Source organism: Tasmannia lanceolata, unplaced genomic scaffold (assembly GCF_043159265.1).
Source record: "Tasmannia lanceolata isolate RefF3 unplaced genomic scaffold, GAP_Taslan_0.1 ptg000003l, whole genome shotgun sequence".
NCBI lineage: Eukaryota > Viridiplantae > Streptophyta > Magnoliopsida > Canellales > Winteraceae > Tasmannia > Tasmannia lanceolata.
The window spans coordinates 18,087,132-18,104,942 of NW_027518680.1; the positions used below are offsets into that span (position 1 = coordinate 18,087,132).

General features: G+C 38.6%; 1 protein-coding gene across 14 annotated transcripts in view; it reads right to left on the reverse strand.

The window, feature by feature from the left end:
• Positions 1-17,811, reverse strand: part of LOC143853186 (uncharacterized) — an 86,159-nt gene extending 68,348 nt beyond the window's left edge. For 13 of the 14 annotated variants that reach the window (XR_013237060.1, XR_013237058.1, XR_013237057.1 and 10 more), the window contains exons 1-3: positions 17,595-17,811; positions 17,276-17,482; positions 17,038-17,146 (exon numbers count right to left, since the gene is read on the reverse strand). The gene's annotated coding sequence lies outside the window, so the exon portion shown is untranslated. The remainder of the gene's footprint in view (positions 1-17,037; positions 17,147-17,275; positions 17,483-17,594) is intronic. The other variant, XR_013237050.1, reaches the window with a different exon arrangement.

Sequence of the window (17,811 nt, forward strand, 5' to 3'; positions counted from 1 at the left end):
GTCATTCATGTTAAATTTGAGCGCAAGAGAAGCAAGGCACTGGTATGGGTACTACCCTAGTAAGAATGATTTTCACATCTTGCCCTGATCTTCATATGCTGGCACGACCCCTCATCAAAATTCGAATGCTATCTTGGGGAAAATGACCCAAACATGTATGAAGATGAAAACAAAGATGTCGCGGGGAAGGAAATGGGTCTACAGAAACTAAGTGCGACATGCAAATCAAATGACTAGAGGAAGAGATCAAAGTACCCTGTATTATGAGCAAGCTTATAAGACACTAATCAAAATCCAAATAAAAATCCGGAAATTTATTTGTCCTTCCGTCTGATATCCACAACAGAGATTACAAATCCCTAAAATACAATCAAGCTAGAAAATTATGCTTTTATCAAAAGCTTATCATCAGCCCAGAAGCAAGCATAAATCTGGAAAATTAGGCCATGGAGCCTAAGAATTTGAAGATCAAATATCTCAAAAGTAGTAGTAATGAAGAGAAGAACAAATGAGTGAAAATGCAGACAGATTAGCTTCAATTTTCCATGTTTAAAAGAAAACTAACCAGCAAGTGAAATCATCAATGGCTACGACACTAAAATTTTGCAATTGAATCATTTTTGTATTTCACGCGACACTAGATAACAGGAGGGGATTTTACCTGGATTCCAACTAAAGGTGAGTATGCTTCAATTTCTGAATTTGGTGTTGTACTTGAAGGTGGACTGTTGCAATTATAGGGTATTTCCCGGCACCTTCACGTCAGAACCGCTTTCTGATGATCCGCCGTCAATGAAGATAAAGAAGATAAATGGGTTATGAGTATTAGATCCAATGGGTAAAGAAATGGCAGATGGTGATGATGGGTTTGTAGGGGAAAATGGTTGGATTCCGTGGAGATAGTGGTCGGAGATGAGGAAATAGAGTAGGGTTTGAAGATGAGGTGGGTTTTGAAAGGTGAAAATGAAGAAGAAGGTGGAGATGGTTGTAGAGGGTCGGATTTAATGGAGCAAAGGCATGGTAGTGGTGAAGGTGGAAGAAAATGAAGATGGAGGGAGAGAGATGGTGGCTCAGATTCCGGTGGGGTTTGTCGGAATACATGGTGGTGGTGGTCGGAGATGGCTGAGATTGTGGAGAAGAAGGTGGAAGGGGTTGGGGTTTGTAATGGCTGAGATGGGTTTGGGTGAATTAGGACTTAGGTTAAGGAGATGGGTTAGGGCATTAAAGAAGGTGGGTTAGAGGAGAGAAAGGGATGGTGATGGTGGTGGAGGTGGCTGTCAATGGTGGTGGAGATTGAAGATGGTGGTGATGAGAGGTGGGCTTGAGATGAATGGAGGAGTATCCGGTCGGTTTTAATGGCAATCGGTCGGATTCCGGCAAGATTTTCGAAATCAATGGATTTGGGTTTTGGGTAAATGAGAAAAGGGCCTGTAGAAATGAGAGATGGGGTTTAGGTTAGATCTAGTGAGAATGGGGTTTAGGGTTAATGAAATGGGTGGAAATGAAGCTTGGGAAGCCGGATTTAATGGAGGTTGGAGATGATGGTCGAAGGTGCGGAAGAAGAAGAAGAAGATGGATATGGTGGGCTGCAGAGAGATCTTTTTTTCTTTTTTTTCATCTCTCTCTCTATCTCTCCCTCTCTGTAAAATGAGGGTTTTTCCTTCAAAACCCTAATCGGTCGAATTTTAAAAGGGGAAATGATAAATTCGCCCCCCTCTCTTTTTCCAAGATACCCCCCCTTAGTGTATATATAACTATTTTTTTATGCTAGCAGGGGGGGTCTAAGCAGAAAATGGGGTAAAGATTCCTTTGGCTTTGCACAATCCTACCCTTCTGATTTAATCCAATGGTTCTTAGAGATTGCTTGTGAAAGAAGCAACATGAATTCCCAGGAATGCCCTCTTTTACATGGGAAATGACGTATTTCACCCCCCCCCCCCTTCTGAACTTGCACAATGACACTGTCTTAGCTCATTCGCTAGGCAAATGTGCACAGATCTTTACAAAATTTCACAGGGACCTTGGTGGGACCCTAAGCTAGCCTAGTGTGTAATTTGGGGTCCTAACACACTGATTTGAAAAGGTTATGCACAAAAACATCGAGGTGTAGGGCACGGTCAAAATGGAGTGTCTACAAGGACACTTGCAAAATATTGACAGATTCCGGGCACCTGAAGAGGAACAACAATTATGGAAACCTCTATCTTGGAGGGCTACGATCAACCTATTGAAATCATTTTACTGGCACAAATTGATTGATGTTGTGTTCCATCACATGGACGGTTTAGATCAACCTATAATCCTCTATAGATCGGAGGGTTCGGATCAACCTATGTAAATTATTTTTGGGGCACAACCTCTGTAGGCAGTGGCCCATCTAATGGACGGTTTGGATCATCCTATAGTATGGGTCATACCGTACATTTTAATAGAGTGAGGAGTGCGATCATCAAAATACAGTTTAAGCTTTTTTGCAAATCGGGTTGGGTACGGTTGGGAAAAATCAACCTGAATTGGAAATCGGGTCGGGTAAAAATAATCTAAAGGGTGATCTTAACCATCGGATTTAGGAGGAACAACATATTGTCGAAACCTCTATAGATTGGAGGGCTAGGATTAGCCTAAAGGCAAATTTTTCTCAGATTTACACATCTTTGTTTGATTTTTTTACCTCTTAGCCCTGTAATGTTATACTTTGTCTAATCTATCTATCTCTATATACAAGGGTAAAATAGTCTAATCCTGATTTGTTGTAAGCCGAGTGTACTCTCGAGTCAAAAGGGAGCATTGACTCCCGCTGAAGTTTAGAAATTCCCATCTACTGGTATTTACACGTGGCTGGACAAAATGGGATTTTTCCTCTCTCCTTTGACGGTTTCCTGCATCCTGAGACAAGTGCTTAGCATATATCATAGATTATATACGTGTTTTAATTTCCATGGTTTCCATCCTGTGGGTCCCACTTCTATGATGACGTATCTTGGCTGTGCACGTTCATCTCTCTCTCTCTCTCTCTCTCTCTCTCTCTCTCTCTCTCTCTCTCTCTATCTCTCTCTCTCATTATATATATATATATATATATATATTATTCACTCTTATCGCTTTACGTGTCTATCTTATTCACTCTTATCTCTTAACGTGTTGAATAAAAGAGGTGGGTCCTGGTATTAAAGAAGAAGTGGTCTCCTGGTATCCAAACCCGAAGAAGCAAAATTGAAGTTATGTCAGGTATGCTCTCTTATACTAGAGTAGAAGGAATCAGCCAAAACTATCCGGAAGAAACACTGATTTCTGATACTGAAGAAAATGCTCCTTTGATAGCCCCAGTATCCTCCCTCAACATCAGTTCTTAATGAAGATTATTGCCTCCTGGAATATTAGAGGGATCTGCTCGGCGAGTAAGAAAGGTGAAGTGTACAACCTGATTATGAACTCAAATGCTCCTATCTGCTGTCTCTAGGAAACTAAAGCCAGAAGACAGATGATGAGAGATCATGTCTATGATATATGTAGCTCCTGGGAATTTTTTGGCAACTACAATCATGTTATTAAAGAGCGTGTTTGGACTCTCTGGGATCCGGATCGTGTGCAATTAGATATCCTTAATGACTCTAGTCAATTCATTCATGCTAGAGTCACTCTTCTTCAAACTCACCAGACATTCCTTCTCACTAATGTCTACGGGAGGAATTAGGGGGGCGATCATAACATCCTCTGGCAAGTCATGGAGACCTTAAGCAGTACTATTCAAGAACCTTGGATTCTGATAGGGGACTTCAATGCGGTCCGTTACCACTCTGAGAAATCTAAAGGGATGATTATCAATCAGAGTGACATGGACGACTTTCATTGCCGCATCAACAATTGCTCTTTGGCCAATCTCCGCTCTATTGGACATCCCTTGTCTTGGAGTAATAGAGCCTCCCTCTCTGAAAGGAAGTATGCTAGAATTGATTGAGCTCTCATCAATGATTTATGGCTTCAGGATTATCCCCTTGCATTTGCAAAATACTGAGCTCCTGGAATTTCAGATCACAGCCCTATCGTTGTTAGCCTCAAGGAACAAAGCAGCCTTGGGCCTAAGCCCTTCTGATTTATGGACATGTGGTTCGCTGATTCTTCCTTATGCCCTAAAGTTGAGAGAGCTTGGGCTACCAAATTGTGGGCAACCCCATGTATAGAATAGTTCAGAAGCTTAAAGAAGTCAGAAGAGCTATTGGCATTTGGAATAAAGATATATTCGGTCGTGGTGATATCATGCTTCCTATTGCAAGAAGAAGTCTTCAGGATGTGCAGAACAGACTGGCTATTAATGCTGCGGATCAAGATATTAGAAATGAAGAAATTGCGGTGAGGGAGGAATTCCTGAATGTTTCTCGAAAAGAGGAATCTATGATGCAGCAAAAATTAAGAGTAGACTAGCTATGTGAAGGGGATACTAATTCTAAATTCTTTCATGCGGCGATTAAGGCGAGATATCATCGGAATCAAATCATGGCGATGGAACGAGAAGATGGCACTATCACTTATGATACAAATGAGATTTCGAGTATTCTTGTTAATTTTTATCAGTACCTACTGAACAAAAGACTCCCCCCTGAATTCACTGTTCGGAATCCTGATAAAAGGCTATCGCCGGAGGAAGCTGAGTTCTTGACCAGAGAGGTCTCTAGGGAGGAACTTGGGCAAGCAGTCTTCTCTGTTGATGGGAATAAAGCTCCTGGTCTTGCCGGCTTCAATGGAAACTTTTTCAAAAAAAATTGGTATCTGGTAGGTGATGACTTCACTGCTGCCATCCAAAATTTCTTGTCAAGAGGTAAGCTACTTAAAGAGGTTAACATCATCTTCATATCTCTCATGCCCAAGGGACCCGATGCTTCTACCCCTAGCAAATTCAGGCCAATTTCACTCTGCTCTTTTATCTACAAAACCATTACAAAAATTTTGACAGCAAGACTTAAAACTGTGATCAATAAAATAGTAAATCCGGCGCAATCTGCCTTCATTTCAGGGAGATTAATCCAAGACAATATTCTTCTTTCGCATGAAATCCTGCATAATTTCCATCACCAGTCACCGCCCCCTTCCATGTGCCTCAAAATTGACCTTGCCAAGGCATTTGATAATGTCAATAGAAGTGCTTTAATCTCTTTTATGCAGAAACAGGGGTTTAATCTAAAATGGTGCAACTGGATCGCTGAGTGTATTGAAACTCCAACATTTTCAGTCCTTGTCAATGGGACTCCTCAAGGCCACTTCTCATCCTCCAATGGTATTAGGCAAGGGGACCCGATCTCTCCTCTTCTATTCTGTTTAGCAATGGAAATGTTATCCAGAATTTTTGATAGAGCTTTGTAGAAAGATAAAATTAAAACCCCTTTTAAACATAGAGGTGTTGAAATCACTCATCTTCTATTTGCTGATGACCTTATGGTCTTCACTGAAGCAAGCTCTCCTCTGCTAAAGAAATTGTTTCATGTCTTAAAAGATTCCATCGATGCACTGGTCTCCAGGCTAATTTGGCCAAATGATAAGTTTTTTTTCCGGAAAGAAGCAAGCTGATAGGAGAAGAATTCTTGAGAAGTTGAATATAGCTGAAGGATCTCTCCCCATAAAATATCTTGGGCTCCCTCTCACATCCTCCAGGCTCACATTGAACGACTGTTCTCCTATCATTTCCAAGGTGAATAAGAGAATCAGCACCTGGAACAATCGTTTCCTTTCAAATGCTGGCAGAATCAAACTAGTGAAATCGGTTATTCATGCTTATCAGATTTATTGGTCATCATCCTTCAATATTCCTAAAGTCCCTTTGGAAAAAATTGAAAGGTTGTGCAGAGATTTCATCTGGGCTGGATCTGTTAATAAAAAGAAGTTGCATACAGTGGCCTAGGATACCATCTGCAGATCAAAAAGAGAAGGAGGTCTGGGTATCCGCAATCTTAGCAACATTAACAATGCACTCCAATGTAAGCTCATTTGGAGGCTCCTTCAGCCGAATGATTCGCTATGGGCTTCTTTGGTTTGTGCTAAGTATTTGAAAAATAAGAATATTTGGACCATACCCATTCCGTCTAAACCATCGTGGGCTTTCAAAAGTATTCTAAAAGCCAGAGAGATGATCAGAGGAAATATATGCTACATTATTGGTGCCGAAGCTGAGATTGATGTGTGGGGTCAGCCTTGGCACCCTGAGGGTCCTTTTGACAAACTGATCTCGAAATCGAGGGTGGACTACTCCCTGGCACCCATCAAAACTCTGAATGAAATCTGCCTCAGGGACTCCTGGCACCCCATCCTCGACAAGCCTTCTTTCCGTGATGTAAAAATTATCTTACAAAAAGCATTGTTCCATGATGAACCAATGAACTCTGTGGTGTGGAAGCCCTCTGTGGATGGCAAGTTTACTGTCAAAAGTGCCTGGAATTTTCTTAAAGCTAAGTATCTTGTTAAACCTTGGTTCTCCACTGTCTGGTTTCCTGGGCATGTTCCAAGACATGCAATCACGGTATGGAAAGCTCTTCACAGCAAACTCGTCACTAGAGATCACCCAATATTCATCAACTCTTCAATTGATGACAGATGCCCACTATGTAAATCTGGTAAGGAAAATATAAATCATTTATTTTTCCGCTGTGAATATTCTGCTTGGATTTGGAAATCTATTCTTTGGCGTTGTGGAACTCGAAGATCCCTCAAATGTTCTCTCTCTACCGAAGAAGAATGGATAAGGAACAATTGGAAGAGAAAGAGACAGAGTACTCTTGCCATTAAGGTAGCATTTGCTGCCTCTATTTACAGAATATGGAAAGAGTGGAATCTCAGAATTTTTGAAGGAAAGGCTTCGCACAAAAGACAGGTCCTCAATCAAATTCTGGGTGATATCAAGATAAAATTGAGAAATCTCAATATCTCTGATGATCATGCTAACAAAAATATTCTAATGGCTAACAATTTCGGGTGCAAATTTCTCCTGAATTGTAAAATTGACAGATTCTGCAGATGGATTCCGCCAATCCCGGGAGAATTTAAGCTCAATTCTGATGCATCTCTGTCCGACGAAGGAGGTGGCATAGGAGGAATCATCAGGGACTCAAACGGGGATGCGATCTACTGTTTCTCCCTGTCAATTCCAAAAGGCGAAATTTATTCTCTGGAAATTCATGCTATATGTACTGGGGTCGCTGCTGTATGGCTTTGGGGATCACAAAACTGTGGATTGAAGCTGACTCCACCTTTGTTGTTGCTTCTATGGATAAATCATCCCATCCACCTTGGAAAAATCTCCCGGACATCAAGAAAGCATGGAGCTATCTCGATAGTATTGATTGGAGGATCTCGCATATTTGGAGAGAAGGAAACTCCGCAGCCGACTATCTATCAAAAAGAAGTTGTCCATGCAAAGGCAAAAATATTCCCATCCATTCCATCCCTTTGCCTCTGATGGATAATCTATACAGAGATCAAGCCGGCGAGATTTATCAAAGGCTGTAGTTTATCAGGGTATTCTTAGAATGGACTGATTTATTGTTGTATTTTGCTTTTTTCTGTCTCTATAAGCTCTCCGAGCCCTACCCAAGGGTTTAATTCTGTGCCCTGGGGACCTCTTGTACTTATTGGTTCCTATTTCTTTAATATATCTGGTGGGGGTCTTGCCTAACCCCAGCTTAATCATCAAAAAAAAAAAAAAAGGTGGGTCCCACACGCACACATCTCTCTCTCTCTCTCTCCAGATATTTGGACTCTATCCCCGCTAATGCGATGATGTAAGCCCTTATAGTACCGTATTTCCCAAAAAAATCTTACACGGACCATATCATAGGATGATCCAAACCGTTCATCTAATGACTGACAATGTAAATAGGGTGTTCTTCAAAAAGAATTCCATTGGACCATATCATAGGATGATCCAAACCGTTCATATAATGACTGACAATATAAATAGGTTCTCCTTCAAAAAAATTTCCATACGATGATGGTAGACCTCCAATCTATATAGATTTCCATATATGCACTTTTCATCAGATGGACGATTTTGATCGTTCTATGAGATGATTTCTTCTACCTCCGTCGCTCTTTTCTCTGCCGGTTTCTTTTTCCCCCTTTCCAAACTCCACCGGTTCTTTATTACCAAATCACTCTCGCCCATCCCCTTTATCTTTTTTTCTTACAGGATTTGTTGCTCAATTTCTCCCTGAAAGCTCTACACATCTGTTTCAATCCTAAAAAGAGATATTATCCCTCTGTTTCTTCTTTTGTTTTTTCATATGGCAGTAGGTAGGTGGGGTCATTCGAATGTGCAGCTTTACCTATCATCCGGTTTATCTTTGATGAAGATGGAGGGAGTTAGGGATTAACATGTGCCAAGCATGCTTAAAAGGACATAACACATGTCACAAGCTACATAAAAGAAATAAAAAGGTAAGATGTTGGTTATTGATTCCAATTTTCTGAAAAAAGTATCTCCCTTTATTTCTTTAAACATAGTTAACCAGATGCTCTATTTACTTTAAAATGCTAAAGTAAAAATGGTTGTGGGGAAATGAGTTTTCCTTTCTAGATTGCAAGAAAAACATTTCGGCTGAAACATTTTTCTTTGAAAATTTTCTTCCTTCCACAATTCAAAGGAAAATTATCAGATTATGATTAATGTGGAGTATATTAGTGATATTTTCCTCAATTGAATATCCCTCTAACTAATATGTAAATAGGGGTGGTTCAGGTTATAATTTTGTGCGGGTAAAAAAGTAAAAAATTTAATAATTTTTTGCCCCAAACTTTTCCAGCCCTGTTTGGATTGCAAGAAAAACATTTCTGATGGCAAAATTTTCTTCCAAAATTATAATTGCTCTAAAATGCTAAAGAAAGAATGGTTCAAGGAAATTAGTTTTCCTTTGGATCGCAAGAAAAACATTTTTTATGAAAAAAAATATGTTGGAAAATTTTCTTCTTTCCAAAATTCAAAGGAAAATGATAGGATTATGATTAATTTGGAATGAAATTTTCCTCAATTGAATGCCCCTCTAACTACTATGTAAATAGGGATGGTTACGTTATATATGTTTTTTTTTGTATAAAAAGGGATTTGTCAGGTTATTTCACCGCTAGCTTTTGCATGTGAGAACAAACACAGAGGTTGACCTTTTGGCAAATTTTTTCAATTCATTTGAGGTGGTTGTTCTCACATGCAAAAGCCAGCCACGAAATAAATTTCCGAGAAATTGTTGATGAACTTTTTTTTCCTTTTTCAAACTTTTCCAGCCCTGTTTGGATTGCAAGAAAAGCATTTCTGATGGAAAAACATTTCATGGGAAAAAATTTTCTTTCCAAGATTTAGAGGGATATTTCCAATCCCACTCATTTTCTTAGTTTTGTATTACCATTTTAGAGGCTTTGTTATGCTGTGATCATGTGCCTATGGAGTACTCTTCTTTTTAAAAAATTTAAAAAACTATTAAGGCATCCTTTTACCATTAAGTATTTTTTTGTCTAGCCCGCGCATCGCGCGGGGTGCTATACTAGTCTACTATAATAAGCTGGGAGGAAAAGCCAAGGCTTTTTGAATTTTCTCAAAATTCTGTCGAATTTACACCTCAGCCAAAATACAGAAATGCCTCATATGCCCTCACATTCCCATGCCTCGAAGCCTCTAAGTTTCAAATACCCCCTCTGCCCTCAAATCCTTATTACCTTTACACGTCAGCATTACTCTTTTACCATTAACCCCTTTGCTGCTATCTAACATCTATATCTGTGAGAAATTATTTGAGGGTAAATTCGTCAATTGCTTTGTCATTCAATATGAAAAGTACCAACACAGGGTGCCTGTATATGACAATTACGGGACAAACTACCAAGAAGAGGTATAGACATATGACAATGACCAAAAAGCTACTTCATATTACGCATGCTGCACAACTTGCAAAATATTGACGGATTCCGAGCACCTGAAGAGGAACAACAATTATGGAAACCTCTATCGATTGGAGGGCTAGGATCAGCCTATAGAAATGATTTTACTGGCACAATCGATTGATGTTGTATTCCATCACATGGACGGTTTGGATCAACCTATAATGTGGTCCGTACAGTTATTTGTTGGCATGTTCATCGATTGGAGGGCTAGGATCAACCTATGTAAATGATTTCACGGGCACAACCGATTGATGTTTTGTTCCATCACATCGACAGTTTGGATCAACCTATATTGTGGTCCGTACAGTTCTTTATCGGCCTAGAAAACTGTTTCTTTTGTATTTTTTCCACTACTTGGTAAGTGGTTATGGATACTTTTTTTGCTTATTGTTTGTACATATTTTTAACTATTTTTTTTGTATCATATTCCTTTTTCTTGTCATGTCGTGCATCGCACGTCGGGTCTTACTAGTAGTAGATATAGCAGAAGAGAAAATGAGAGAATTATTTGAATTTCTCCCTAAATTCTATGAGAATTACACATCACTTTTTTTGACTTTTTTAACAGAGGCACCCATTCGACCCACATATTTTCAATCCTACCCCCTCCTTTATGCTTTTTAACAAAGGTACCCTTGAAAGCCACATAATTTCAATCCTACCCATTTGGGATTATTTGAATAAGCAAATCATGATTTGCTAGCCACCTTCTCCAAAGGCTACGTCTCGCCCATCCTTTGCAATTGTATGTGTTCAGAGATTTGTCTTATTAGACATGGTGAAAAACTGCACGGAAATACTATTTCTTGAAAGGTGGCTAGCAATAATAAGTACCCAAAGAAGCTAGCAATAATAATCATTACGTAGTATAGTTTTGGAGGGAAATTACGGACAACGAGTACTTGAATATGACAATTACGGGAAAAACTACAAAGAAGAGGTATCGAAATATGACAATTACGAAAAGACTACTTTTCCTTAGTAATTTTTTGAGAATATTACGAATTCCGCACACCTTTAAAAATATTTACGAATTTTGGGCACCGTAAGAGGAACAACATATTATGGAAACCTCTATAGATTGGAGGGCTAGGATCAGCCTATGGAAATGATTTTATAGGCACAATGTATTGATGTTGTGTTCCATCACAAGGACGGTTTGGATCAACCTATGATGTGGTCCGTACAGTTCTTTGTCGGCCCGTGCATCGCACGGGGTTTTTTACTAGTATGTATGTGTGTATATATATATAGGAAAATGGTTCGTGAGCTTGAGCTCACAAAGCTTATATGAGCTAGAGTTCCACAAACACATCGGTCCCACATTTTTTGGGGTGATCCAAAGCATTCATTTGGAAGGCACCCATTCAAATATATATATATATATATATATATATATATATATATATATATATATATAGCAGAAGAGAAAATGAGAGAATTTTGTCCATTTAACACGTCAATGTGGCTGATTTTTACCTTTTTTTGCCCTCCCCACATATCTGTACCTACTATCTATGTGAGGGTAAAAAAGGTATGAATGTTTGAAATTATTTGCAAAATTTGTGGCATTAACACCTTGCTGGTAATTTCGAATCTTGATTTAATAGCTACCTTCTCCAAACACTATGTCTCGCCCATCCTTTGCAATTGTATGTATTCAGAGATTTATCTTATTAGATGTGATGAAAAACTGCACGGAAATACTATTTCTTGAAAGGTTGCTAGGAGTAATACGTAAAGAAAGAAACTAGCAATAATAATCATTACGTAGTAAAGTTTGGGAGGGAAGTTACGGACAACGGGTACTTGGATATGACAATTACGGAAAAACTACAAAGAAGAGGTATCAAAATATGACAATTACGAAAAACTACTTTTCCTTATTAATTTTTTGAGGATATTACAAATTCCGCACACCTGTAAAAATATTTACAAATTCCGGGCACCTTCAGACGAACAACAGATTATGGAAACCTCTATAGATTGGAGGGCTAAGATAGCCTATGAAAATGATTTTACGCGCACAACCTATTGATGTTGTGTTCCATCACATCGACGGTTTGGATCAACCTATGATGTGGTCCGTACAGTTCTTTGTCGGCCCGTGCATCGCACAGGGTTTTTTACTATTATATATATATATATATATATATATATATATATATATAGAGAGAGAGAGAGAGAGAGAGAGAGAGGAAACTGTTGGTGAGCTTAAGCGCACCAAACTTATGGTGCGCTTAAGCTTTCCAATCACATGGGTCCCACATTTTGGGGAGTGATCCAAACCATTCATTTGCAAGGCCTTATCATAGATAGGAGGTGTACCAAAAATCAGCTCCATAGGATCATCCTAACCCCTCCATTTGTGGAGGACAAAAATGGGGCAGATTTGTGTCTGTCCATTTTTGTCCTCCACAAATGGAGGGGTTAGGATGATCCTATGGAGCTGATTTTTGGTACACCCCCCATCTATGTAAGGGACTTTCAAATGAATGCTTTGGATCATCCTAACAAAGTGGGCCCCCATGTGATTGGGCGCTTAAGCTCACCATAAGTTTGGTGAGCTTAAGCGCACCAACAGTTTCCTAATATATATATATATATATATATATATATATATATATATATATAGCATAAGAGAAAAGGAGAGAATTATTTGAATTTCTCCCAAAATTCTATGAGAATTACACATCACTTTTTTGACTATTTTTAACAAAGGCAGCCATTCAACCCACATATTTTCAATCCTACCCGCTCCTTTATGCTTTTTAACAAAGGCACCCATTAGAGCCACATAATTTCAATCCTACAAATTTTCAGAATTATTTGAAAAAGCAAATCATTATTTTCTAGCCACCTTCTCCAATGGTTACGTCTCGCCCATCCTTTGCAATTGTATGTGTTCAAAGATTTGTCTTATTAAGACATGGTGAAAAACTGCACGGAAATACTTTTTCTTGAAAGGTGGCTAGCAATAATAAGTACCGAAAGAAGCTATCAATAATAATCATTACGTAGTAAAGTTTTGGAGGGAAATTACGGACAACGGGTACCTGTATATGATAATTACGAAAAAACTACAAAGAAGATGTATCTAAATATGACAATCCGAAAAAACTACTTTTCCTTAGTAATTTTTTAGGATATTACCAATTCGGCACATCTTTAAAAATATTTACGAATTCTGGGCACCTTAAGAGGAACAACATATTATGGTAACCTCTTTAAATTGGAGGGCTCGGATCAGCCTATGGAAATGATTTTACGGGCACAACGTATTGTTGTTGTGTTCCATCACATGGACGGTTTGGATCAACCTATGATGTGGTCCATACAGTTCTTTGTCGGCCCGTGCATCGCATGGTGTTTTTTACTAGTATATATATATATATATATATATATATATATATATATATATATATATATATAGCTAGAGAAAAAAGGAATTTCTTTTCTTTTTATGTGAGATTTACACATCAGCATTACTCTTTTACCAACCCCTTTGCTGATATCTAACATCTATCTCTATGAGAAATTATTTGAGGGTAAAATCGTAATCTACATACTAAAAGTACCGACCCAGGGTACCTGTCTATGACAATTACGAAAAACAACTACTAAGAAGAGGTAAAGACATATGACAATGACGAAAGAACTACTTTATATTACTCATGCAGGACACTTGCAAAATATTGACGGATTTCGGGCACCTGAAGAGGAACAATAATTATGGAAACCTCTATCGATTGGAGGGCTAGGATCAGCCTATATCGATTGGAGGGCTAGGATCAACCTATGGAAATGAATTTACAAGCACAACCGATTGATGTTGTATTCCATCACATGGACGGTTTGGATCAACCTATAACCCGCTATAGATCGGAGGGTTCGGATCCACCTATGAAAATTATTTTTCGGACACAACCTATGTAGGCAGTGGCCCATCTAATGGACGGTTTGGATCATCCTATGGTACGGGCCATACTGTACATTTTAATAAAGTGAGGAGTGCTATCATCAAAATACGGTGTGAGTAGTGCCATTATAAAATATGGTAGTGAGGACATTAGCACTATATTTAATTTGAAACCATCGTTGTTACTTGGATGTTCCCACGCAGGTCAAGTTCAACCCGAATTTGGGTTGGGTCGAGTTAAATCTTTTTCGCAAATCAGGTTGGGCACAACCGATTGATGTTGTGTTCCATCACATGGACGGTTTGGATCAACATATAACTCGCTATAGATCGGAGGGTTCGGATCAACCTATGAAAATTATTTTTGGGGCACAACCTATGTAGGCAGTGGCCCATCTAATGGATGATTTGGATCATCCTATGGTACGGGCCATACCGTACATTTTAATAAAGTGAGGAGTGCGATCATCAAAATACGGTGAGTAGTTAAAATATGGTAGTGAGGACATTAGCACTCTATATAATTTGAAACCATCGTTGTTACTTGGATGTTCCCACGCGGGTCAGGTGGTTCAACCCGAATTTGGGTTGGGTTAAGCTTTTTTGCAAATCGGGTTGGGTTGGGTTGGGAAAAATCAACCCGAATTAGAAAACGAGTCGGGTCGGCTTGGGCTGTCGGGCAACCTGACCCGAACCGAAACCCGAATTTGGGTTCCATATGAAGAACTTCTGTATATGTGCTTTTCTTTTTCAACACTGAAATAGTCTCCACAGTCCACAATGGACGGTTTGGATAATCCTATGGTGCGGGCCATACCGTACTTTAATAAAGTGAGGAGTGTGATTATCAAAATATAGTAGTGCGGATAACATTTCCCTTTGTTAATTGTTAGTCCCTGTTTGGTTTGGATTTTGAGAACCGATTGTGAGTTAAAAACTGATTATTGGTGACTCACTATTGGTTCTCAAAATCCAAAACAACCCGGCTTGAGTTCTGGTGGCCAACAATTGGTACCATATCAAATCGGGTCAACCCGACCCAACCCAACCCGAATTGGAAATTTGGGTCGGGTTGAGGAAATTGCAAATCGGGTTGGGTCGGGTTGAACCCAGTCAGGCTGGGAATCGGGAACTATTTTTCCTTATTCACTATGTGCGCGTCAAATTACGGAAAGTTTGATATTACGAATGTAGGACACCTGGAAAAATATTGACAAATTCTGGGCAGCATAAGAGGAACAACAATTATCGAAACCTCTATAGATTGGAGCGCTAGGATCAGCCTATGGAAATTATTTTACGGGCACAACCTATTTATGTTGTATTCCATCACATGGACGGTTTAGATCAACCTATGATGTGGTCTGTACAATTCTTTGTGGGCCCGTGCATCGCACGGGGTTTTTTGCTAATATATATATATATATATATATATATATATATATATATATATATATATATGAGAAGAGAAAAGAAAGGATTTTTTGAATTATTTGAAAATTCTACGAGAAATTACACATCACTTTTTTTGACTTTTTTTTACAAAGGCACCCATTTAACCCACATATTTTCAATCATAGCCCCTCCTTTATACTTTTTTACAAAGGCACCCATTAAAGCCACATAATTTCAATCTTACCCCCCCCCCCCCTCCTTTATGCTTTTTTAATAAAAAATCTATAGGGTGATCTTAACTATCCGATTTAAGAGGAACAACATATTATGGAAACCTCTATAGATTGGAGGGCTAGGATCAGCTTATGGAAATGATTTTTGGGGCACAACCTATTTATATTATGTTCCATCACATGGACGGTTCCTATGATGTGGTCCGTACAGTTCTTTGTTGGCCCGTGCATCGGACAAGGTTTTTTTACTAGTGTGTGTGTGTGTGTGTATATATATATATATATATATATATATATATATAAAGCTGAATGTGGTAAGCTGGAGTGGTGCCACGTGGCACCCCCACTGCATTCCGAAATTTAAAAACGCTTGAAGGGGTTGTTGAACACCGTTTTACACTTTTGGAATTCCAAAATTTCTTTCCAGCAAAATATCTATACGTATTCCTCTATCACACAAAACCTTAATAAAGTATCTTTTTCCAATAAACATTTAACGCAATAAAGTTTTCCAATAAATATTTAACGCAATAAAGTTTCCCAATAAAGAATCCCATAAAAATAGGAACGTTTCTAAATTGATTTGTACAAATCCGTAAGATCATAATTTTTTCTTCGCCCCGTGCATCGCACGGGACTGCAACTAGTATATATATATATATATATATATATATATATATATATATATATATATATATATAACAGAATGTGGGACTCTGGGGTTGTGCCACGTGGCACCCATCTTTCCACCATTTATTCCCATATTTTAGTTTTCCAAAACGTTTGTATTGCCTTATTTAAAAAACGTAACTGACAACTGTACCCTCTAGAGAAAATAGCACCTTCCAAACCGATAATGACAAAATCCAAGCCACCTCCACATTCTAAGTACTTAAAACACGCCCTCAACGATCTTCACTTTTTCTAAAAACGTGTCTCTTCATCTTTCCCCACTTTTCAAGAGTCACGAAATCTTTGGAAAAGATGAGTTTTATTATTGGAGCTAGATTTATTATTAAAAAGAAGGGCTTTAGACGGACAACTTCTTCTGTTGGGCTTTGGTTTTTCTGAAACGGGTAATTTTTTTCCTAAATTGGGTTTTTTCATTTTTCTTCATAGGATTAGTTTTGGGTGCCCATTTAGTATGTGTATGTTTGGTGGCCACCTCTCTTTTTCCCTCTTGAATCACTACTCAGTTTACCAAGTTTTCCTTGATTTCTAATATCTATATTTACAAATAAATCTTCCTTATGAATGTTTCTTCTTTTTCTTTTTTTTCTTTTTCTAAAAATAAGAAAGCATTATTTTTTGGGCCGCCCCGTGCATCACACAGGTCTGCAACTAGTATAATGAACATTGGGAGGAAAAGGAAATCATGAGATCATAGGCCTAGGAAATTCAACCTCTCACTATCCTTGGAGGTTTAATGACGAGATAGTCACACAAGAAAGGCCATGAATGGAGATCTCCATGAGAGAACCAATCTCAATATATGAGAAAGCAACCATTCTAGATCAATAAAGCACATTAATTGTGATCATAAAACAAAAGAAGCAAAAGGCAAAAGAAACATACCTTCTCGGTTAGTTGATCGATGCCCATCGCTTATCTTCAAGATTCATACATACTTCACGGATCATCCGTTGGGGACCACATCGATTCATCCACATAAAAGGACGTTGTCCTAGATTTTTCAAAGAGGGATCTCTAAAGCTAAAATACAAAATGACCCAAACTTGCCCAAAGAATAAGAAAGTAGAAATAAGAAATTCAAAGGCAAAAAAATGGAGCAAAGAGAGAAAAAAGTGTGTACCTCCTAGATAGGTCAGATGCTACAAAGACTAGCAACATGCCCTCAGAAAATCTAGTCCATGGCAGCATAAAGGCCCATAAAACTAATGCCACCCTACTCGTAGAGAGTAGTTGGTCGAACTCCTAGTGTTATGTAGAAGAGTTAGCCCAAGCATGTAGTGTTGGTTATTAGGTGGATCAGAGGGATTTTTCAGGCACATCAGGATGCCTAGGAGGAACGAATAACAAAAATTTCAGTCCCTTCAATTCGTTTCCCAAGATCCTAGTTACTCGATGGTCGATGGATACATAAATAAAAACACAAAGATCAAATATTATACCTAAGAGTTGTCCGAACTGACAACTTCTGCTTGATCTACTCATTGCTTAGCTTCTGCTTCATCTACTGACTGCCACAGATGGAGGATTGAAGAACTATTCTTCAACTTCTACTTCAAAACTATAACAAGGAGATGGAGAAGATGAAAGAGGGAAGATAAGAAATTCTAGGGTTTTTGAGATGGAGAAGAGAGAAATAACTCTTGGATGTTTTGGCAC